Source organism: Leptonotus elevatus, chromosome 10 (genome assembly GCF_054856555.1).
Source record: "Leptonotus elevatus isolate MCC_2025b chromosome 10, RoL_Lele_1.0, whole genome shotgun sequence".
Taxonomy (NCBI): Eukaryota; Metazoa; Chordata; class Actinopteri; order Syngnathiformes; family Syngnathidae; genus Leptonotus; species Leptonotus elevatus.
Genome location: NC_141248.1, coordinates 3,397,372 through 3,423,062, shown reverse-complemented (window position 1 = coordinate 3,423,062; position 25,691 = coordinate 3,397,372). Strand labels below are relative to the sequence as shown.

General features: G+C 40.7%; 1 protein-coding gene across 1 annotated transcript in view; it reads right to left on the bottom strand.

Annotated features, from left to right (window-relative positions):
* plxna1b (plexin A1b) overlaps nucleotides 1–24,715 on the bottom strand; it is a 200,459-nt gene extending 175,744 nt beyond the window's left edge. The window contains exon 1 of the mRNA XM_086086176.1: nucleotides 24,572–24,715. The gene's annotated coding sequence lies outside the window, so the exon portion shown is untranslated. The remainder of the gene's footprint in view (nucleotides 1–24,571) is intronic.
* Nucleotides 24,716–25,691: the final 976 nt, after the last annotated feature.

The window sequence follows — 25,691 nt, the reverse complement described above, 5'->3', positions numbered from 1 at the left end:
AAACGTAACGCAAATTTTTTAATTCTTTCAACTGTGTGGGCCCACCTCAGCCCGGTCCAAAGTGGCCCACGGCCCGGGACCGGTATGTGGTCCGATTGTTGTGCTAAAGCATACAGAAGGCTTTGATGCAGCCTCTCAACTGAAGAGAACCGTTGAAGAAATGGTAGTTATTACAAAAACGGCCAGCAGGTGGCAGCAGAACAAACGAGAGCAACCAAGGCCATGTTGAAAAAAGCTCATTTACCCACAGTTCTAAACAGATTTGTGAATAATGATGAAACTTGCAAAACGGAAACAGATAGAAATATACTTTTTTTCCTTGTGAAAGAAAATACTCTAATCTTTCTTTTGGTAAATTCCATGTTTTTATAGCAATAGAACACAATATTCTGTGGGCCTTGCCAAATCAATCAAAATCCAGTAAAACAGCCGGGAGTGAAGGGGGTTGCTTCAGTGAAAATGTCTGAGAGTGAATGAGTTAAGCATATTCAAAGGGACAGAAACTATACCATGACACATTTTTCATTTGCTTAATGTTGTTAAGCCAAATGAGACATGATGTAGATTTTTAAACCACTGGAAACAAAAGACATTTGAGTAGACTACCAATGATACAGTAAATGTAAATGACCAAGAGACTCATCCCACATTATCATCACTTTTGAATGAAAACAATTTGGATTTTCTTGCATGTGCTGTTGTGTGTCGCTTTATAATACCCCCAGAACTCTCCTTCAAAACTTAAAATATACTAAGACTGAAGAAAACTAATTTGATAAGAGTTCTTTCATTTCACTAAACCATGGATGATGAACATTGTTTTGCTCAGAAGAGGTATAAGCTTTATTTTCTGATTGTTGTGCACAGTTTAAATCCATCCATACTGTATATCTACTTGCTTATCCTTTTCAGGGTCACGGAGAAGCTGGAGCCTCCCATAGTTGACCGCCATTCAATCACAGGCTGCATATGGACTGACAGTGACAACCATTCACACTCACATCCACACCTACAGTCACTTGGAGTGGAAGTCGATTCCACGCTACTGACATCAAAGTTAGCTGTGTGCAACACTACACTACCAATGGCACAGTCAAAACTATGTCACTGTATTTCTATTAAATTGTTAATTATTCCAATCTCAATGAAAAATATCAATGCCGTGCTTTGATTGTGATTTTTGCTACTATATGAGAGGAACAATCGGGAAGCATTCTTACATGGATATTGAGTCCTCCCTCTGGTATTGGCCATCATCCGGTATTACTAGGCTTAAAACATTAAACTTAGAGGTACAATAGACAACAGAGATTCACTCACATAAATACATGTTTAATGACAACTGAGGGGGGGGGGTGTATAATAGAGAGCAGACAAGAGGGAAAAGGATGCAAATTAAAGGCAAAATAATAGAAAACGAAAGCGTGAGAAAGATGAGAAGAGTCAACGATAGATAGCCAGCCAGGCAGAACGGGGTGGAATGAAGAGAGATAAGAGGAGAACAGTCTGTGCATGTTTAGGTTTTCCCTTAGTAGCAAGTAGGAAACTTAGTGCCTGTCACATACTGTAGCTACACCACTTCAACTTCCGACTACTAGAAGTACTTTTGTAGAATTTGTCCATGATGTGGATAGTTCTTAGGTTGTAAATGCAAAAGGCCAAATTATGATGTTGTAGTCATTTTCTAAACGGACAGCAGATTAGGAACTATCAACTCAGAAAACGCCAAAGGAAGCGAGAAAGCACAATCGTTTGAGATGTGCCTGCCTGTTCTTGGAGCAAATCCCAAAAGAAAGGAAGCAGGCCTACTGGTCAGTCCAGAAAGACGAGTAACATCACCACCATTGTGAGACACAGACAGGGTGAGGGAACATGGATTTGAAGACAAACCATACAGCAAACACAGGCTCAGGAGGCCAATATTTTTTGGTCAATGGCTTCCCGGGTTAAAATGGGGTGACACTGGAGTGAAAAGAATACAAAAAAGCAGGCCAATATGAATAAACCAAAACTGTGTCCAAAGAGCTTGTCGCTTATGGAGGACCAAAACTGCCCAAATTCAAAATAAATAAATGACTTAATTAATAAATAAATGACTAAAAGTGAAAATAAAAACGGATATAAAAAATATATAATTCAAAAATAAAATAAAAAATAAAATAACAACATATATATATATATATATATATATATCTTCGTCATTTATTTATTTATTTAGTCATGTATGTATTATTTAGTCATGTATTTATTCTTTTTTTTTGGGGGGGGGGGCAGTTTTGGTCCATACTGCCAGGTCAAAATGATATTCAAATGAGGGGGCGGTCCTAGGCATGTCTTGGGTTGGACAGTGGACAAGATAGTCGTCCATTGCTGGAGCTCTCCATGCAAGCCGGCGAGACTTCCTTCTTCGCCGAGCCGCTCACTCGACCAATGAAGTCAATGAAAGGCAGTTTGCAACGGCGGAGTCCAACCCAAGACACGCTTCGGACCGCTCCCCCATTTGAATAACATTTCGTCCTGACAGTATGGACCAAAACTGCCTAAATTAAAAAATAAATAAATGACTAACTAAATTAATAAATGACTAAAAGTGAAAATAAAAAACTAAAAATAAAATTCAAAAATTAAACACATATATACATATATACATATATATATATATATATATACATATATATATATATATACATATATACATATATATACATATATATATATACATATATATATATACATATATATATATATATATATACATATATATACATACATATATATACATACATATATATACATACATACATATATATACATATATATATACATATATAAGTATATATATATATACATACTTATATATATACATATATATATATATATATATATATATATATACATATACATATATATACATATATATATTTATACATACATATATACATATATATATATATATATATATATATATACATACATATATACATACATATATATACATACATATATATATACATATATACATATATATTTATTTATTTATTCATTCATTTTATATATATATATATATAATTTTTTTATATCCGTTTTTATTTTCACTTTTAGTCATTTATTAATTTTTGAATTTTGGCAGTTTTGGTCCTCATAGCTATCTTTGTGCCAGTGGAACCTCAGAGGTTCTATGGACAACGTTGTGTAGGATTGAGAAAAGACACAAAGAAAAACAGAGGGAGACATGTAGGTAGTAAGTAATATGAGCATATTGGAATGGAGATAAGGAGAGACGAGATTGGTAAGATCTAAGGGAAATGAGAGTGAGAGGACTTAGTGAGAGAAATTTCAGACGAAAAAAAACATGGAGGAGAAGAAAGCTGGAAATGACACTGAGCTCAGACATGCTACGGCTAAAAGCCAGTAACGATGGCTTTTGGGTTAACCACAAACTTTAGTTGCACCAGGCAGTTCACTTTCTGACGACAGAACTCATAACAAAGGGAAACGTTTCTCCAGAGGCCCATATAGTAATCCAGACTGAGGTGATAAAACAAAGAAATTTGATCTTCAGTCTGAATATTGCTGTGCATAAAATAAACAGCCTAATTGGGACATGCAATCATTGGAAGTCAAAATACTCCTCTCCCCATGGCTTTCATTGTGCTCAAATTTTATTTCCCCTGGTTTGATTACTTAACGTGTACGTGTGGACTGGCTTTCCCTCTCTCCATTCTCATCTAGCCATCAGGATGTATTAGATTCTTGCCAACACAAGACAGCTAAACTAACTGTTGTAATCCACCGGTCCTTAGACACCACTGGCAGTCAGAAACCCAAAATATTTCAGTTATCCTCTCTCTGAGAAGATGAAAAATGAGTTGGGGATCTATGTGGCGTAACAAAAGCGATTTGAAAACTGCTTTTGATTCAAAAGATGTGCGCATTAAATTAAATCGTTCCACTTTAAAATATATTCAGATACATATTGAATCGTCTTCTGTTGGAGATAAATACCTTTGAAGGAAGTGGGACATTTACAGTAAATTATTGACAAGTTAATTCCAAAAAAACGACAACAAGAAACTCATTGCATTATCTTCTCAAAGTCAGCCGTACCATATTGAACCAAACCGAATTGTTCCACATTAAAAATAAAATGTTCTTGAATCGTACCGCACACTATGTATCAAAATACGTATCGGACCTTTTATTGTATACAACTTATTAAATATTACATCATTGGTGTCAGAGAATCAAGCAAAAACAATTATGTTTGTTGAGCCAATAACATTGCAATGTCAAAAAGAGAGAAAGCCATTTTAAACAGTTTGTTAGTCAATAATTTGTAAAAATTAATTGACCAATAATATGGACTTGAGGGGAAAAAAATGAAATTGACCAAATTTGGACACAGGATGCATTCACTTGACAGTGACGATAATCGATAAGCCAATGTCTTGCGTGACTTCAATAGTTGGTATATTTTATAAAGAAAAGAAGCAGCTGTACAGAGATTTAATTAAACCAAAAAACTAAAATGTCATTGATACAAGTGAGCATTGACCTCTTATTTGACAGCCACTGTTTGATAATGGGATTGAATGATAAACCGGTCTCCATTGCACCAGTGCAATCCACTTTCCTCTGCAGGTCATTTGACCCTTCCCTTGATGTTTTCCAGAATGGCTTCCGTGGTCTGATCTGCCTCGTCTGATCTGCCTTGTTAAAACATCATGTGATTTGTCAAGGGGGAAAGGTTCCTTCCCCCGGCAACAAAACACGACCACAGTCGTGCACTCCATTTCTACCAACAATGGCCAACATCCCTTTTCATCTCTTCCAGCTAGCAGTGACAACGTGAACCAGCTTGAGCTCAAAAGGGTTTGATTTTAATATTGAAGCGAGACCAATTTTGTGGAAGAACTGCACAAAACAGAAATTTGCATTAGTTTGCTAGATGCTTTGACTTATACATACATTTTGGTTACTGGTGTTTGTATGAGGCAGTAGAATGCAGTTATTAAAGCTTAATGAATAAGTGGGATGAAACAAAGCACCAGCAGACTGTAGACATTTGTGCTCACCCAAAAGGCAACATTAGCATCTTAAATGCAAATCAACCTTTGTGCACGAGTGAGAACATGATTCAATTTCCCTATCCTCAAGACTGAAGAGTACTGAGTAGTGAGTACTGAACACAGTGAACAGTATACAATGCAAACAGACACCAAACTGAATTGTAAACTGTTGTCATTCTTGAATTACATCTTGACCAATGAATATGGAAAATGAATTTCTAAATGCGGACAGTATTTTCACAAACCAATTCAGCATATTCAATTTCACATTTTTCAAGAGTGAAGTGTTAACTTGTCTATTCAGAAGGGATAGAATCTTGCCTTTTTGGCACACTTGAAAATCAAACTCCTCTATAAGCAGATTTATTAGGGGGAAATGGCTAATATGGGTCACTGTAGTACCACATTGCAGTCAATGTACACGTGTTTGCATGCACCGCTGTTTCCGTTCGATCACGTCTGTTCTCCAGATGCATGTGGTTCCTGACATAAAGTAAGCTTTGTCAAGAAACTCCCCTTGTCTCTCTCACTCACACTCTGGTGGGTTTATAACATGGTTGAGAGCAGCAGACTGTGTTGCTGTGGTGGTCTGTCGGCAAAGTTACTCAAGTCATGATTATCACATCAGTGGCTGTGGTGGTCTGGTGGCACAGTTACTTAGGTTCCGTTTGGCAGACCAGTGGCTGTGGTCATCTGTTGGTAGTTATTCCAGCTATGTATTGGAACAAAAATGGTGCCCTCTGGAAGAAATGTTTCAGCCTTATGCACGGCTTGGACAAAATCACTCACTAACAGCTCGTACCTTGAGCCATGGGTTGTATAGAATGGGCTATTTTATGACTCCAGAGATTGTTGAGGTACAAGCAGCAATTACACCCAAATGTACACACACACACAAACCTCAATAAGAAAAGCGTGACACAATATCCCAAACCCATGTACGGAAACTGTGAACGGCTGGTACAGAAGTGCTCCCAGGAGTCCCGAATCTGGGGAAAACAGATTTCACTCACATTTCAGTGAGTTTAACCCTACAAACACAAGGAGAGGCAGAGCATGTATAAGATGATGATATATCGTATCATTTCTCCCACCTCCTCCAATTTACAGTATAAGGGAGTAAAAACCTTAACTGGCATCCACAAATCAAAGTTGAACCACGCATTGACTGTAAACATTAACACTGGTATAGAGCGTAAACAAGCCTCACATCACTCCCACAGACACGGGGCCGGGTCTTTACCACAGTGGCGCCGGAGCAGGGCCGGCGGGCAGCAGCAGCTACTAATTAAGAGTGGTTGGCTGAGCAGCTATAGTTAGTACCGGAGCTGCAGGGCTGAGGAGAATAAGGCAACATGTCTGACACCATGCCTGTATGTGCGCATGCTACTGACAGCCCTCAAGCTACAGACCAGGCCCACGGTTCAAGTCTTGCTGACTCAGAGTCAACACAGCCCGTCTGGCTGCAACACTGCTGTAGCAGCAGGCAGCGGGAAAGAGCAATTTGCTCTTTCTGTGTCTGTGTGACTTTCTTTTCTTCGCCCATATTTGACATCCTGCTGCTGCTGCTGCTGCTGCTACTGCTGCAAATCCAACTTGTTGGGCAACACTGGGAATTAACTGCTTCACTGGCTCATTGCACCTAGCTGTGAAACATAAACACGAGATAAAGATAGAACTAAACCACGTTCCTCATATATCCTCAGACTTAGGCGCAATACTTGCCTATAGAAGCAAGTGCTAACGCATGCTAAAACTAGCTTGAAATATCAAAATAAAGATACATAACCAGTCCAAAGTTTCAAGAAGCATTGCAGTTATAAACAAAGTCAAACATATCCTAGATTACAACTCACTTCACACACTCTATTGTTCTTTAGTCCTGCCATACTTTCTGTCCTTTGCTGAAGTTTGGGGGAGAAACTACGAAACGTCATTACAGTCACTAATATCTCTACAAAAGCAAGCAAGAACCACACACAAGGTTTTATACGGGAGACACAAATCAATCATTTCTAGATGTCAAGAATTCTTCAATATAGTTTGTAATCAAAGAGCAATAATAAAACACGAGGCAAGAAACAACCGACTACCAGAATTAACATACAAATTCTGTTTTGCGGCGGTGAAAGGGGTTATAATCTGAGGGGTGAACAGTTAACACAACTTCACAACACGATGCAGACGGACAAACGAAAAGATTTTGTGTATCAGTTATTTGGATTAACATATGGAAGAGCCTAAACAAAGAAATGAAGAAATATTCAAGCATAAAACATCTTTAAAATAATGTAAAAGAAGATGAGTTTTACAAGATACTATATGAAAATGAATTAAGTGAGGTGATATTAATGGTCAATGTTATAGAATATTGATGGCATTAAAACCGTCAATTATTGTATATCCCGCCCTGTCAGGGAAACTATTATAGGCCATTGGGAAATTAATGAAATTATTTTTATGTATGTAATTAAAGATAGTTTTATTGTATGATTGCATACTGTCGCTGTCCTGTGAACAACACTTATGTCCATTTTTGTCTTTTTTTGAAACATTTTAATGTTTTTTTTGGATGAAACTGAACGCAGACATCAAACGTAAAAAGAAAAAAAGAAAAAAGACATAAGTGTTTTTCACAGGACAGCGACAATATGATGTTCATAGTATTCTGTTTAGAATGTCCAAGCAATAACTTTTTTGCATGAAAATTTCTGTTGTCTGAACTAAAGAGAAAGAACGAGGGTGCGACATTTGTAAGCTTTGCTTTAGCCAAAGCCCTTTTTGAGCAGCTATTCTTTATTTTATGTAGGCCAATATTATGTCGTGATTGCAATTTTCTTATGCTGACTGAAATAAACTGAAACTGAAAACCCGTCTAGCCTTATTCACAGACATTTTTAGATGTATTTATTTATTTTAGTTTACAAAAAAAAGCTAGGTGTTCTCTCACCCCTCTGAGGGAAAGCCATATTGAAATCACAGGTGACTATTGAAATATAATAAATGTGCCTTGTGACAGTTTAAGAGGCTTGGCCTGGGCCCTGCGTATTTAGCCTGCCAGCTAATCCTATTGTCACTGGAACTAAAGTAGCACACTTGATGTTAAACCCTTGCTCTTGACTCGGTGTCTTATTATCAGCCACAACTGTCCTTCAGATTGAAGTTCAAACTATTTGAATAAAAAAAGCATACATTTCATTTCATCATTATGGACACATTAAAAAGAACTGATTGTTGCCAAGCTTTATCATTTCAGAATGAAAAGGGACCACTGGCGCCACGCTATTTGGATGATAGCCTTGGATATCATGGATATCTATGCATTAATACAATGCAGAGTCGGCAACCTTCCTGTAATTTTTAAAACTGCTGTCTGCTGTTATGTTGGAAGCATACAAAACACAATTGCTCCTTTGCATTTGCAGTCTAAATAGAGTGTCGTTTTGTTTGTCTGTTATTTTTTGTGTCCCCAAATGTTTACCTCTGCATAAAAATGGACTAGGCAGGGAAAATTAGAACAATGAAAGTCTGATCCTCTGTGTGTTCTTTTCTGGGCTGCTATAATTTTGATTATCTATCAGTCTTAGAATCAATTCATTCTAAAAATTCTTCAACATCATTCTTGCATCAAAGCTGCCCATCTCAACTTGGCCAGAGAGTACCTGGACAACACTGAAGCTTTTTGGAAGTCCCTTCTGTGGAAAGATGAGTCAAAAATTTAACTGTTTGGTCACAACTAAAACAGTCATGTTTGGTGAAAAGTCAACACTGCATACCAGCAAAAGAAACTTCTCCTTACAGTGAAGCAGAGTGGTGAGAATGTTAAGTTCTGGGCTGGCTATTCATCTTCAGGACCTGGACAACTCTACATAGTCCAGGGAATCATGAATTCAGAGGAATATTGTGAATTCCTGTATCATAACCTGAAGCCGTTCTTTGTGAAGTTACACCCTGGTAGAAGATGGATCATGCAACATGACAATGATCCAAAGCATTCCAGCAATACAACAAAAGAATGTCTGAGGAACAACAATATTCATGTTCTGGATGTGCCCAGTCAAAATCCTGACTTAAATTATTTCAAAATACTGTGGCGGGACCTGAAGCGGGCAGTTTATGTTAGACGCCCATCCAACCTCTCTCAAATGGCTGCGTTTTGCAGGGAAGAGTGGCAAAAATGTCCCCAAAGTAGATGTAAGATGATATTTTAGAAGAGCTAGTATCAATCAAATAGATCAGCCAGCCGATTAACCGGTCTGGCCCTAATAAAAACACCAACACATCATTAACTATATCAATGTCTCATAAAAGGACAGTTGCATGTTTAAGTGGATAGCCTACACACAGAGTTAATAAGATATTATCTATATAAAGCTATATTGTACCTGTAGCTCTGAACGAATGTATCTGGGATACATAGATATCTGGGCTTCTCGCCAACTAACAGTTTGAGTCTATAGTTCCATCAGAGCTCAGAGCAGATGCTGAAAGTGATACAGCAACTCAAGCTACAAGACGGCACCTTAAATAGACTGTAGCTTAATTCTGATAACTGCTGCAGGTACACACTTCACCACGCCTTTGCATTTTCCAGCTAATAACAGCAAGAGTTAACTTTTATACATTTTCACCATCTGCTTGACTGAAAGACGAGCAAACTTTCTGAACATTATAAAACGAGCACTGCAAAAAGAGAAGCCATTGTGTTCTATGAGATAAATGTTGTATCAAAGAATGTCAGAGAGTAGTGAGTGATGATGCGTAAAAGCTGCGGAGCTTTTCATTACAGAAGCTCAACAGCCAGACAGAGGGAGCAGATGAGTGTGCTGTGCACCATCCTCGTGTTGGCCCCGTGCCAGTCTTACTCTAAAAGAGGAACACAGAGAACTGGAGGGTGCTTTGAATATGTCTGTGTGTAAAGGGGGCATGAATTCCCCTGGCAGGATCCCTGGGACACAGCGGAGGGCAGGGTTCAGCCACTGAAGGAGAGGCTGCGTGCCTGGCAGTCAATTAGCAGCTCGCATTTACACAACAAATGGAGCGCCCACGTTTTTCCAGCTCTCACACGAGCGCGCATACACCACTCACGAGTGTATCCACTCAGCACTCATCAGCACACGCCAACGCAAGGTCAGGGAAATTTAGTTGGGGGTTGGGGGGGAGGGGTTTAGGTGGGACAGTAGAAGAGACAGAGCAATAGGCCAGCTATCTCCTGGAGTGGTACTCCACTAATGCTAACTCAGTGGCAGTATCCTGACCATCACACAAGCGCAAAGACTGAGGATAACGCATTCACTACTGCTGCAAACTCTTTGCTATTCCCATAGAGCCAGTGATCTACTTTCAGATCTTGATTAGACAACTAATCAATAAGGATTTGTATGATAAAAAAAACATGAATAAAGGTCACAGCTGTTGGTGTGAATGGGTTTACCAAGGGGTACAGGTTATTGATTCTGCTCAAGTCAAGGGTTGACACGTTAACGCCCAATCATTTTAGTACTACATTGAGGCTACGACATTAACTAAGAAAATGACTTAAGTAGCTAATATGGTACTTAGTTAATATAATGACAGACAAATAACTTATAATGTGTTGCGTTACATTACGTTATAGCCGCAGTACATTTGAGGCAGAGGTGATGTAAATGATAACCCATGTGATAAATCATAAACTGGATATTGGTGGGTAGAAAAGGACTTAGAACACAATCATAATCTCTAACCACGCCTGCTCCTCCCAACCATCTGTCATTCTCTATCATTAACATTCAGGTAAAAACAGTCTTGTCTGCAGACAGCATATGCAGATTGTGATGTATTCTAGTGATGGTTAAGAAAGTTAACAAGATAAGCGCTGCTTGACAAGGTTACACAAATGGCACTGTGTGTGCACGTCTGATAACCAGCCAGTTCGTTTGCTACTTTGGGTGTCAAGATGCTCTCGACCCCCTCCGTCCATCCATCTGTCTGTCTAAATATCAATCTATCGCAAACCATTATTTGTGAAACGAAACCGGTGCTAAGTGGATGAGAGGCGACCTGTGCCATACAGCAATCAAAAACCCAAGCCACGTCATTTTCCCTTTCCCTTTTCCTCCAGCTGTGCTCTGAATAGTCCCTTAAATCACTCAGCCGGGCCCTGTGATTGGTTGACCTCTCTGCATGATTAAACAGCCATTTTCATCACATCCTCCACAGCAGAGTGACAGCATGAGGGGGGAGAGACAGGCTCACTGATAAGGAGGTTAGGAGCCCAGAAAAAAGGAACTCTGCACACCAACTACCTTTACATGCAGTCAATATTCGGGTTAAGGTCAAAACTCAGATTTCTGAAACATTCGGAATAACCCGTTTGCATGCATGAGTGGACAGTTAATCCCATATACATGGTCATTGTAATCAATTTAAATACAGTGACTACGTTTACATGCAGTCAATATTCGGGTTAAGGTCAGAATTCCGGTTTCTAAAATAATCGAGGTTTACATGCGTGGCGGAAAGAGCTACTCCCATTTACCTGCTCATTTGTGTTCGATTGGAATAACCCGTTCGGACCGCGACGCGCGGACAAAGTAATTACGTAAATAACGTCATTTCTGCTTTTAAGTTACTATACGTTCATTAAAAGACATATTTATGTCACTCACCACGCAAAATAACGTTTCCTCCTCGCGTGGTTCTTTGCTGCAAGCATCATGTGTGTTTACAATGGCTTGAGGCTCTTTTAGTAGGACGGAGCTGCGCATACAAGTCGTGACTACATAGACCAAGATTCCTTGCGAATAAAATCAGTGAAGAAGAAGAAAAGAAGACGAAGAAGAAAAAAGCGAGCATGCACACAGAGAACATTGCCCTGATGAGTACCATATTTCTGTGTTGGGTTGCACACCAGAAGCACGGACCTGTATGCAAACCAGCATACACTCACTGTGGCGTTTTCGCTGCATAGACAGAAAATAACACGAAAATGCCACAAAAACCCAAGTCTAGTGATGCACCGAATATTCGGCCACCGAAAATGTTCAGCCGAAAATGGCAAAAATATCAATTTTCGGAATTCAGCCGAAATAAAATTCAAGCCGAAAGATTATGGCAGAAAGAGGATGTTGTGGTGACGCAAGCAAAAAACAAAAACGCTGCAAGCGAGTGTCTGTTTGAATTAAACACCAAACACTGGCAGGAGTATCCACCTTGTGAGTACCGGCAGCTTCATTGTGCACACCGGAGAAGGAGAGGGTCACTTGGTAAACTATGTCAAAAAAGAGAGCGCTGTCGAGTACAGCACTACAGGTGAGCCACTCTTTCTCCTGCAGCGCCTTCCTTTTTTTCTTTGATGAGAGCCCCTCGAGCGCTTCCACTTTTTCCCTTGCATTCTGGTGGCCGTGCTTCATACTTTAGCTAATGTTACCACTATTGCTATTAACAGTTTTCAACTAGTAAACACTTACCACTATCTCCGGGTGACTACAGACCTGTACAGGACACCTTGTGTGACTTTGCAGTCCGTTCCCAAAGCCGATTGGCTAGTGCGAAGAAATGTATTTATTTTTAAACGGTGAATATGTGAATGTGCCGAATGTCCCGCTCCAAATAGCCTACAAATGCGTTATCCGCACCGCACGCATCCGTGCCCGCCGGTGCGAATTACTGTACATTGACTATAAAGTGCAATTGCACCACCAGTAAATGCTCAGGTGCTCACCCCACGTTTGGTGTTTAATGTACCATTCGCCAACATGTCTCTGATGTCTGGTGTGGACGCATTTCAATTTATAGTGTGCTTTGTTAAAATGCCCGTGCTAAATAGGCCTAAATGTTTTATAATATTATTATAATTTTAATTAATTAAATGCAATGATAATAAAAAATTGGCATAATTTTTTTCCGGCGTTTCGGTTTTCAGTCAAGCATTTCTCATTTTCGGTTTTGGGCCCCAAAATTTTATTTTGGTGCAACCCTACCCAAGTCCTAATCATTATGCAGCCCCCTTTTCCCAGCAGATTGTGTTTTTGTGGTATTGTGCAGTTTTATCACATGGATGGAACCATGTTAAAATAAAGGCACAACATTGACTGACATATCATCCAAGGATGGAATTGATACTGTGACAAGTGGACTTTCAAAGTACATTTAATCAATTAAATCTTGAGTCTAAAGAACAGAACATTAACATATATTCCTCCCCTTCTGTGAAACCAAATTTCTGGTCTGATAAAATTGCAGGCATCCAAATAAAACAAATTAAGTAAAGCCAGCATGGTGGGGCTGTGAAAGCTTCTGTTCCAAGTTTGACTCAGCTTCTGATTTCTTTGCCATCCCTCTTTTCCCACATTCTTATATTTTTCCCACCCCACCTTCCATACAAGTGCGTCTCGTCACAACATTATCATTGGCTTGTTGCTCAAACTCTCCGAGTGTGCCGATTCTGCCAAGTTCCCTCCCTCACTCTTCTGTTGTCTGTTTTCCGCAGCTGTGCCTGGCCGAGGTGCAGTCTCCGCTCTCCGTCGTCATTTTGTTCAGATTTACCCATTCCCGCCCATCCGCAAATCTAAAAATGCTCAAGGCTTTTATGTTGGAGCACCTACAGGCAGACTGGGAGATGGGCTACTTGTTAAAATGTGCCTGTACTGCAGCCAAGTTTTGACTGAAGCACTGATTGCCGAGGGCAGGATGAGGTGTGCCTCTTGAATACAAAAACACACAGTGTGTTTCGTTTAGTGTTTCGTACGAACATTGCTTTGACATTTTACATTTTTAGTTTAGGGCAGAAACTATGGCAAAAAAGTTTGTGACTTGCTAGCAAATGGGTGTGTTCAAAACACAATACCACTGTCTTGTCATTGCTCCAATAAACATTTTGTGTTGGCTTGTGAGTTTTCAGTTCAGTTGAGCTAACATCTGTCAGAGGAAAGTCAAAGACAGTCATGCTGCTTGTGCACCATGTCCCTTATTTACGAAGCCAAGTGAGGTCACAGTGTCTACAGAGAAGAGCCAGGACACATTTCTTTACATGCAATGTAAACCAGGGAAAATATAAATGTACATGTTGATGATGCAAGGAGGGGAGGCAGCCTTGAGAGAAAGATGTGCGGAGAGAACGGAAGGAACTCTTCCCAGTTGCTACGCATCAGCACATCACACTAGTCACAAGTTACACACCCCATTTCATTTGGAATGCAGTGGCCCTACGAGGCAAATCGCTGCCGCATTCCACCACCGCTCGCTGGCTGCTTTGTCACATGCTCGGTCACCTTTTGTCTGCCATGGAACAATATACCATCAAAAAAAGACTTGGTGGCACAAATGTTTATAAGTCCTAAGAAACATTTGAAGACCATATTAACTACTGCTAAATGTCTTTTATTATCATGTATGTAGGTGGAGGCCTGTAGAACATGAATGACTCTTAGTATGGAAACCGAGGCCACAGCTGACATCATAATAGGACATTAATGTGTGCCTCATAGTAACACCAACCTAAATGTCCTACCCCCACAATGCAATTCAGTCATTCACCCATGGCTGCTCAGGGCCCTGCCAATAAAACCTCTTTGGTTGAATTCCACCCTTAAACAAGGGATCAGTCTAACCTTTGACCCCCTCTATCTCAACCCTCCTTATAGATCCATGGCATCTTTCTCCTACTGGTCTTTACCTAAAAATCCATACCCCCACCCAATCCTCCCAGTCCACTATTGTCTGGCCTGAAGTACTTATTCCCAGAGCCTCCTGCTCTGCATGCCTCTCCTCGGCAGGGGGTCAGGGAAGGATAGAGGACTTAAAAGCCCCCCCGGGACTTGTGCTGTTGTAGAATCGCGGCAACTGAAGTCTGCCAAAAGAATTAGGTTTGAGCAGGAACCGCCGTTTTAAACAACATGGTGCTGTGTTTTTTCTTAACTAGCTTTGGAAGGAAGGAAAGGGAGGGGAACATGTTTTATGGTCCTAGTGCACATGTTTCCACTGAGGTAGGAGAGAGGAATAGTTCTGGTGCATGGTTTTGGATGTTAGGGGAAGGTGCACTGACTTGTTAAGAATGGAAAGATTCTAGTGAGTTGTTTTGCCACATATCCTATGAAATCCCGAATTTAGTCTGAGGTGAGGCTAACAGTAAGTGTGGCTGACATGCAATGCAGTGGCACAATTCCCCAACACACAGCAAGACTGACTTGGCAGGCTACTCATCACTTCTCCCTCCTTAACCCTTTGATATGAGCACAAAAGAAGAAGCTGGCAAAGAGGCTGTAGAAATAAAACAAGAGGGAGAATGTGTTGGCCACGCTACTTTGAGAACATCTGCAGGGCAGTTTGGAACTACATGTGTAATTTTAATGACTTGAATTTGATCTCAACCACAATATATTACAGAACACTGTGATTTTTGGTAGTGGTTCCAGTTCCCAGAAAGATTTCCTGAGGAGCCATGCAAGTTCCTATTACTATCAGTAGTCATTTGCCATCCAAGTACAGCAAGATCCAAGGCAAGACCTGACATACCTTCCTCAGTCCTGTGTGGAAATGTGCCTAATGAAGGTTAAACATAGTTAGCAAAGTGGTTGTGTATTCTAAAAATTATTTACATTAGAACCCACACTACTGTATGCTTCTTTTTGATCTACTGAACCACCTGTTCACATTTTTAAAATTAAATAAATATATTTTACAAAACACCTTAATGAATATGTGAATACGTAAGACCAAAGACACACTGGAACCAGAGGTGCATGGATTACAGTTTTCTGGCTAATCGTCGATCTTTCAAAATTCTGACATGCTCATCGCGATTTTTTGCCGTACCCAAAATTCTGACATGCTCATCGCGATTTTTTGCCGTACCCAAAATTCTGACATGCTCATCGCGATTTTTTGCCGTACCACAGTTTTTTTTCATAACCAACAGCATACACCTTCAATGTTCCAGTCTTTTTTTATTGTAAAACATTGGACAATGTTAGGGGTGTGAATTGCGTAGTACCTGGCGATTCGATCCGTATCACAATTCATAGGTCACGATTCGATTTGATTAATCCCGATACTAATCTATAAATCGATTATTGCAGGTTTTTTTCATCAAATTTAGAAAATACTCATCAGTAAACTTGTACGTGTACACTGTACGATTTGTATGAATATATTTATCTGAAACTTCAGGCTTATAACTGTGAGCCACTGTATACTGTTTGCAATCTGTTTTTCTGTTTGAACAGCATTGAAATAAGATATTAAGGCTTAATGTTCCATTAATATACCATTATTTTATTTAACATTCTTCCATGCTTAGTGTGAACCTGCTAAAATGCAACTGCATTAAATGTAAAAAATAAAAAATAAACATCCAAAAGGATTTAAAATATAATGAAAAGTAGGGATGCACGATAATGCTATTTTCAACCGATACGATAAACCAATAATTTAGAAAGTGTCGATGTCAATAACCGATAAGCCGATAATTGTTTGCAAAATTAACTTGAATACAAATATACTTTCAAGTACTACTATAAGTCAGTATTTGATGGTTAGTAAAGAGGTCAGACATCGACTAGCATGCAGATTCAAGTGAAGCCTTCCATAGCCAAGCAGTTCCCTTTAAAAGTCTGTCTATTAGTCTTATGTACAGGTCTGTGTACAGAGTTGCTAAATAATTTAACATTTCCCTTGGTAAACACTACAGAAACCAGCAGGTTGTATGCTCAAAAAGAAAAAGTGATGATATTAGAAAGAAATGTAGTGGAAATCTACACAGATAGAGAAAAGGGGGAAAAAAGTGAGCAATTATGAGTTGCTGCTTGTGATTAACATTAATCGCAAGGATAAATAGCTGTGTGCCTGATTCCCTTTTCATCTCCTCTACTGTGATAGCTCCCTTACACGAGTCCCCATGTACGTTCAGATAGAATCCCGTATATTTTCCTCCTGCGCACATCAATGAGCGCACACCGACGATGCGCTGCTTATCGCGAAGCAAATACACACCCACATTTTACTGCTTCCTCTCTCTCACCCTCTCTCTCTCACACACACACACACGCTCGCATGGTGATTCTCATTAACAAGCCAAACATGCCTGAAGAGGCAGACAGACTCTCGTGAGCATGGTAAATAACCAGTAGGCTCCCTCAGCTGAACGTTCAGAATATCTCAGCATCAGAAGTACACACTTTCTGCAGATGATACTGACAGACGGCTTCAGATTTCCATTCAGAAGAAAGGCTTTCTCTCGACCAGCAGATTTTGGTGTGTTTGGCAAGGACAACCTGGAAAGGCAGACCATGGCTATGACTGATGAAGCCTTCAACATATTTTAACATCGAAACATAAAAAATAAAAATAAAAGCATTGTGCTGTGACAATGAATGTGGAACTAAAGGTTTTAGTGTGCTGCTATCACTGCCTAGTTAAAGGTCATCATTTAGAGGTATTCACCACCAGAGGATACAGTAAATTATGTGAAATAATGTCCTTTTAAAGTAGACCTATACTCTAATACACCAAGCCATATTTTATTATTTTAGATTTACCTTGATCAATGGGACCTCAGCAACGGGGAGAAATAAAACAAAGGCCACATTAACCTAATCAGATAACACAAATGACAAAGAATGGTATTCTATATGGGAAGGACTTGTGACTTGATGATCAATGGGAAAGCCCCAGGTCTTCTGCAGTAGAGAAAATGCAATAAGGATAGACGATTTTATGTGGCTGCAAGCGGGGGACGCAAAGCGGCCAGCCTGACTCGGAATTTGGAGAGATGGCCAGAATGCTGACGAGAGTGTTAGCATGCAAGTGAGGGGGGCCTCATGCACAGAGGCTGCGCCCACAAGCTGCAGAAGGCGGTGGGATTTCAACTTGAGGCCATCGGGTCACAAGAGGAAACAGAGTCAAGACTGACTCTTTGCACCTTTAGGCACAATTGTCACTTTGACTGTGACTAAATCTCAGTGTTGACATGCCAAAGGATGAGATTAAAACACACCCTCTGATGCTAGGTTCAGACTGAACAAGAAATATTGTGTTGCACCGCGTCTCGCGGTGAAATTACACATGGGTTGCTTCGAAGAGAGGGGGGGGGGGGGCTTCCTCCTTCACCTCCAAAAGAAAAAAAAATCATCATTACTCGTCAATCTGGTGACAAGTTGTTGTTTAGCTGCTAAATGCAATCTTGGTTGACAGTTCAACAGCTGTAAACAAGTCAATACACTCACCAGATAACGCCAACTTTTGCTTCCCGTTCCCCAAGCCTGCCTCTTTGTGGCTCAGTCTCAATTACAGAACTATTGAAACGTGAAAAATTTACATCAGCAAACCACAGCGAAATGGTCAAAGAAGCAACATTTTTGCTTTAAACGCATATTTCGTGTCGCCGAGCACACAACGGCACAAACTGCATCGACGATATTGTATATTGAAACGAGCTGCAAAAAACACTCAGCTTGCATTTGATCTGACTGCAGCATTAGTGTGGCTTTGTTTTCAATTATAAACCACCAACAAACACGGTGGTGCCTTGAGATACAAGTTTAATTAATCCGTGATCATACTTGTAACTTAAATCGACCCAATCAGCTGCTAAATGCTTGACTGCAAGCCACAATTGTGTTCATTGCTTCAAACTGTCCATGACATCATTCAAATTGTTTTGGATTCTAAACAAATCTGTGGTAGACCACCATCCTGGAACAGACTGTGCTCAACCACACAAGTTCAACTGTACAGTACTTGAAACAGTCTATCAGATTTAATAGATGTTGCGTCCTTATCCTGCTTCATAATGTGAACCTAATTTCCACCAAACAACCATTTCAACATGAAAATCCTGTTTCCCAACAGGCCTACACAGACTTGAGTGGAGGTGGATACTATTTTCAATTTGCAGCCAGATTAGCAGGCACCTTTTTGATACTGTCAGCAGAGCAGAGAGAGATGTTTCTGTTCCAAATCATCTTGAGAGAGAGACCTTTCTACTATCTTCTTCAAACAGCATCCCCCTTAGCCAAGCAGCTGTCACTTTCAGCAGGCACTGTGGAGGACGGAAGCAAGGAAGGGGTCCTTTGAAGGAATGGTTAAAAGTGGGTGATAAAAATAAACTGGGAGAGGAGAGAAAATTAATTATACATAACAGACAGTTCACTTGGCTGAGCAAGACTGAGTCTGAGACAGGAAAAAAAATAAGGCTGCACTCCTCTGGGTACCGATATTTGAGCTGTGTCCTTATCTGGTCCAATTTTTTTTTGCCTGAAGTAGGTGACTGTACAAAGGATCTTTTGGAAAAAGGTCATAGGATCAAATTATAAAATTCTCCACACGGGAAGTCCTATTGCGCATGCGCTTCACTTCAAGCATTTTCTGAGGAGCGAAATAAGCCATCAGGTTTAAGCCTTGAAAAATATGTTGACAGCTTTGGTAGCCTTTAAATTTGCTTCTGATTAGCACTGATGAGGGTGGATGCTGTGGATCCACCTGCACACTCACCCTAAAATATGACGCCAGTCATGCGCCAGTATTTCGCAGTTCAGCGCCACCCACTGACTCAAATCTCAATCCCGGCTCTTCATTTGGTCCAAATGGAGGTCATTCCTATTTGAACAGCCAGTAAAGACAGGCCCGCCAGGTATTGGCGAGTGAGTTTATTTCATATTAGGGGCTTGTCGACTGGAGAGGTGTTAGCACCAAGCGAGCGGTGAATGTGTGTGTATGTGTGTGTATATAACAGGGCCTTTAGCTCTGCTGCTAGTCCCTCTTTGGTGTGTTTTAATATTGCTGCTGCTGCTGCATGGATCCTTGCCTTGGGCTACCACACAACAATCCCAAGGAGACTCAGGAAAAATACTCCAACAGAGGGGAAAAGAAAAATGGTGATGGTACACAAGGTAGGGGCAAGACTGTATTGGGACCTTACTACTGAGGGAATCAGCAATTGTCAACAAGACCAGTACATGGGGTACGACCCACCGCACACACCAATGCAGCCAAATGTGACTTAACTGGAGTTCAGCGGGCAGGGTTTCTGCAACGAGCTTTCAAGATTGGCCAAATGTCAGCCAGTAGTTTAGCTATATTTGAATCGTAGCTGAACGGCGTTGCAACATCACAGACGTTAACAGCCAATTAAAAGTGGCATGTCGAGCTTCCACAACAAAAATTATGTTTCTTAGTAGAAAACAAGATCTGCCAGTGCCCACCAAGTTGTACCAATACAGTATATGAAGCATATATATGGTGTTTTACAATAATACTTAAAATAATACTACAACACACAACAAAAATTATGTTTCTCGGTATGAAGGGAGATTCTACAAGCTTTGACAAGCCATACCAATATATACAGCATAAACTAAAAATGTAAACAGATATTGTGTTTAACTCTATTCAGAGGGTTCTTCCATGCCAAATTACCCAATGTAAACCAAAGCTAGTTTGATTTTCATGAAACTTTGTGTACTTGTTTATGGTAATAGAATAACACAAAATCTCAAATTTGAAGTCAAGCGGAACAGGGGTTTGGGAACTAAAGCCTGCCAAATTTGGACATTTTCAGCAAAAAGGGGCGTGGCCGCCTTCCTCTGAATCATTTTATCTCAGGAACTACTGGGTCAATCTTCACAAAAGAGGTATTGTCGCAAAAGGAATTCAACAAGGATTCCAAATATGCACATGTGTCAGTAACTTAACCTTTTGACATTTAATTTGACGTTGAAATCAGCCTTTTTTCGTGAAATGCAATCTCTCACATGTTCTCTAAAACAAAAGTTTCAGCGATGCAAAATTTTTGTTTTACGGCAATAAGGAGTCAAAGTATCTATTTATACATGCCTATCATGGACATCTGGGGCTACTTTTTACTCTATGATTTGTCAACTGTAATTTGTTTGCAATTGTCCTATTCAGTCACGTCGCTCAGTGTGAGATAGTCCTTGGAGTTGACCCGGTCAAGCCCGTTTTGAGCACTAAGTCAGACAACATTTGAACCGGACCGCATTTCAAGTCTGGTCATGGGGTGTTAATCTTGCTGTATACAGCGACAAACAATTGGCACAGTATGAAGGGTGTTGATTCGTTGCGGTGTCTGTGAGATTTTGGCACAGATCGCTTAACAACAAAAAGATAAGTTCATTATGTTATTGTTTTTTATTGTTAGCGTTGTTTTTAAAATTAGCATTTTTAGTCGGCAAGTAGTGCGGGCACTTTGCCCATGACAGAAGGTTGAACGATTAATGAATTGACTTTATAGTAGGGCTGGGCGATATAGCCAAAAAATAAAATCGAGATTTTTTTCAGTCATTTAGGGTGATTACTATTTTAATCTAATAAACCCAACACAAATTTATTCAAAAACAATTCCTGTGCAAAATGTTCAGACAACAATAATGTTGTTATTTCAAGTTTCGTCGTTTCGACTTTATGGTGCTCGTGCCTCGTCCGTAGCAATTTCTTTTTTGTTAATTTCCCACAGTAATCACGCCATTCTAAAGTTATATAAAGTTGTGTTGTTGTTATCTCCAACAACGGACTTACATCAGCAGGTCAGCTCACCATCAGGCGCATTACATTTCCGTGTTTAAGTTTGAATTAGCTCCGCTCTGCCATCCGTCAGCCACGAATGTCCGTGCGGAAAAAAAAAATTATTGGCTCCGGCGCTTCCGGGTCGCGCAAATATGTTTTTGAAATTACTGTACAAAGTATTTTGGTGTAAATACTGACTTTAACGGGGAAATCCGACTTAAGTCGAAATTCGGGTTACATCGGCAATGTAAGAACGGAACTCCGCTGTAACTTGAGGACTCCCTGTGTACTAATTCTAAATCAATTTTAACAAACTTTAACATACATAGTTTGTGCTTAAATGGCACAGTTAAGTAGCTGGTAGCTATTGTAAACATGTTTAGTAAACCACCCATCCAGCATTCTGCCAAAATTACAACTCACAATAACATTTGGATGTAACATGAGAGCAGATATTACATTCAACTGAGCTAACCCTGACTTGACTTTCACTTGGGTTTGAGATCACATTGTCAACGTTTCTTCATGTACTGAGCCAAACAACAGCATAATTTCCTCTAGAAGTGCACCCAAAAAACTGTGAGGGAAATATGGTGGGCCTTTTTAAAGACTGTGACATGAACTAGTCAAGAGGGGAGGCAGCGGGGCTGAGTCTCACGTGTAAGGAAGGAATCTGCGTGTAACCCGACAGAGTGGGAACAGCAGAAACGAAAAGAGCGAGGGAGTGCGCAGAAGGAAGAAAAAGGTGGCGCGCGTCGGCGTGAAAGGAGGGAGGTAGACACTCCTGACAGAACGCAGGGAGAGAAAAACAGGAGCGTGAGGGGAAGAAGACGTGAAGATATCCTGAGTGGCAGCATGAGGTCGGAAGAACAGCACAGGAAAGAGAAGGATGAGGCTGTCAGGTTCAGAATGTCATTCAGTTACGCTCACTGGAAAAGGAGATGGCTTTTAAAGGCAGACACAAACCCCATAAGTGTGATCACAGTACATAACATACAGTATATTGGCCCGACATGAAAACGATGAATCACACTAGAGCTCAACCCCAAACATAAATTTCTTGTCTCGTGGTTGATGGCTCATTTCTCACTTAAGCACAGTTCCTCTGCTTTGTCATCCATCCACAATCTAATTAGACCTTAAATATCCTGCTCGTTGAATACTCCAGAGGAATGCAATGGAGGGGGGCGGAGATAGGGGGGCCGCCATACAAAAGCAGAACCAGAGGGGTGCAAAGTGCACGTCAGCAAGAATTCCAAAGTTTGGACATCACAGATTGAGCCTACAACGCCAGCAGACAGGCCGGATGAACGGCGCAGGCTTTGAAAATTCATGACACTGCTGCTCTATTGTGGGCAGATATGTATCATAATTAGACAAGATGAAGGCAAATTGCTTGTCATTTTCTGGCTGGGTTGCAGGAATCATGTAAATGTCATGCAAGGTTGCAGATTTGGGTTGTGATTGTAGATAGCGGCAGTGCACATTCAATGGAGGCGACCACGGGTGGAGAATTTACGACCCACAAGAGTATGTGATTTATTTATAAAAACAAACATAAGAACTGTTAGATGTTAAAGAAAATTTAATTCACCAATGAGAGGAAAAAACTTAAATGACAACTTTGTCATTGAACATCTGAAACTTCAGTTGAAAATGTCCTCATGGACTAGCTACCATTATAAAGTGACACTGATGGAATAGGTTAAACTGGCGAGATGAGTTGATGTCAACACTTAAATAAACTCTTTGTCATGCTTGATTTGCCACATGTTCGATTGTGAGTGTTCTGTGGCATCTGGCCAATGAGGTGCTGCCGCATGACTGAACATGGGCTCAATTGTCCCTTAGAAGTAACTCCTAGGTTGTGCATAAATCTCCACACTGGCTTCAAAAATACAATTAAGCACTTCAAATGTTAAATTAGCGCCATTGGGTTACCCTGCAAGACACCTTCATTTAAAAAAAAATAAAAAATAAAAGGAACACTGCTGTGATTTCTAGCTACAATTAAGCTGCAAAAGAAAACATCAGATCAGATTCCCGAATAGAATGATAATTTTTCAGCAGGCTTCAAATCATTCACAAATGTTTCAGGTTGCAAAATCTAATTTGACTTTTCATTTCAAGCTGGAGTGAGGAGAAACCCACAGAGCAATGAGTCTTGACAATGAGCTGCCAGTGCCAAGCATTGCGCACTAGACACACACCCACAGACTCCGCTCACTGCCTGCTCAATTACAGTCGAATAGCAAAGCTTACAAATTGCATTAACCCCCCTTTTTAACGCCGCACCGACACGATTGTAATTATTTCAAAGCTAATAAGTGTATTGATTTTGGGTGGAGGGGAGACGTTTAAGGGAACACCAGCAGGTCCCTCAGGAGGAATCCAGCAATGGGCTTCATTCCGTAGGGAGCTTTGTGTTGCAACCGTGAATAAATAAACAAAGTAGTGGGTGTGCACAAAGGTGACACGAGTGTCAAACCTGTAATTATGCGTGGATGTGGAAGCGCTGGAGGTGGAATTCCAACAGCAAGCGAGGCGGCTAGCTGCTCCGTGTCAACAAACATCACTACGGGAGCCTCCTCGTTGTGCCATACCAACATTTTTTACATGGCAGAAAAGTCAATGATGACTCCAGCCGATTTACTCTACCTCTAACACATCATGACAAGCCGATGAGAAGCTTTTCGACATTTTCGAGCGAAGTTTGCTAATCTTCGGTGTCGTTTTAGTTAGTTCTTCAGTCTCCCCCAAATCGAGCCGAAAAAGACTTTGCCTGTTGGACCTCGTGTCTATTTTCACGCCTCCAACATTTTCAAACAGGGTCCGAGGGGAGAAGCAAGGAGCAGAGCGGTGGTGCTGGTGCTGGTTTCGCGCGGAGCAGAGCAGCACAAGAGCCGTCTAACCTCAATCCGTCAACCGGCTTCGGTTACCAAAATTTGCGGTTCTTGCTCCCCTCACAAGCCCCGCGCGTGAGTTTTCACGCTACTTACCGGTCAAGTGATCCGCAGCGAAGGAATCCTCGCCATGGTTTAAATTCCAAAACTTGGGGACATTTCCACTCTGGTCACGGCGTGACTGGGGCTCTCTCTTCCGCGGCTCCCTGCGTGTGACTGGAGAGGAGAGGAATGCAGCTCCCGCTCCACGCGGAGGGGGAGGGAGAGTGAGAGGAGAAGGAGGGGCAGTGCTTCACTTAGTCCATAGAGGGCGCCCCTGGTTGACGCCTGTGGTTCATTTTAAATGGCATGTACAAGCACTCGTCCTTTTCCACACGTGAAATTTGAGTGTATTTCATTCTGTCACACGTGTTTACTTATTCATTTCGGTTATTTTTAAATCAGTTTAATTTCTAGTTGATCTCAATTTTCCTGAATAATGTTGTCATTTGTATTGTAAATAATTTATTCACTGAGATGCCAGTATGAATATCTGCATACATTTACCCATTTAGCATTCCAGAAGGGAACTCTTGTGTGTAAATTCCACATATACAGCCTAAGAAGAGAGGGGGAAATGCAAAATACAAGCGGTAAGAAGAGTGTCCATAAGTGTATATACATTTACTGATGTACTACAATTGATATTTAAAACCAATATACAAAATGGTGCCAGAACATCTAATTAAATTTTAAAACCACAGTGTGTATTATTTAGTGCCATCTAGTGGTGGACAAATAGAATGCAAATTTCACCAATCACTAGTCTTTATCCAAGTGGCGGGGGAGCCGGGGCAGAATTTCGGGGGGTGGGGGAGTAATCACTAACGGTAAATGCTAACCTCACTCCCCAACGCCTTAATATTGCAATGCTAAGGTAGTTGGCATCCGTTACACTTACCCCCTAAACCTCACTCTCAATCTGGGTCACGGCAACAATAATGATATTCATCCCAAACGGGTCAGCTGTAGACGCACCAGGGCTCAATCCCACAACCACTTCCCCCACTTATTGACAGTCTATCATGGTAACCAGTAGGCTAAAAGCCGAGCTGTCAACTGAACTCACTAACCAGTGCAGCTCTTGAAGCATCGGGTAGTGAGGTGTTAACTTACGCACAAGCTGGCTGGCACCCTTTATACAAGCGAGGGCAGAACAAGCAAACTGCACACGGGA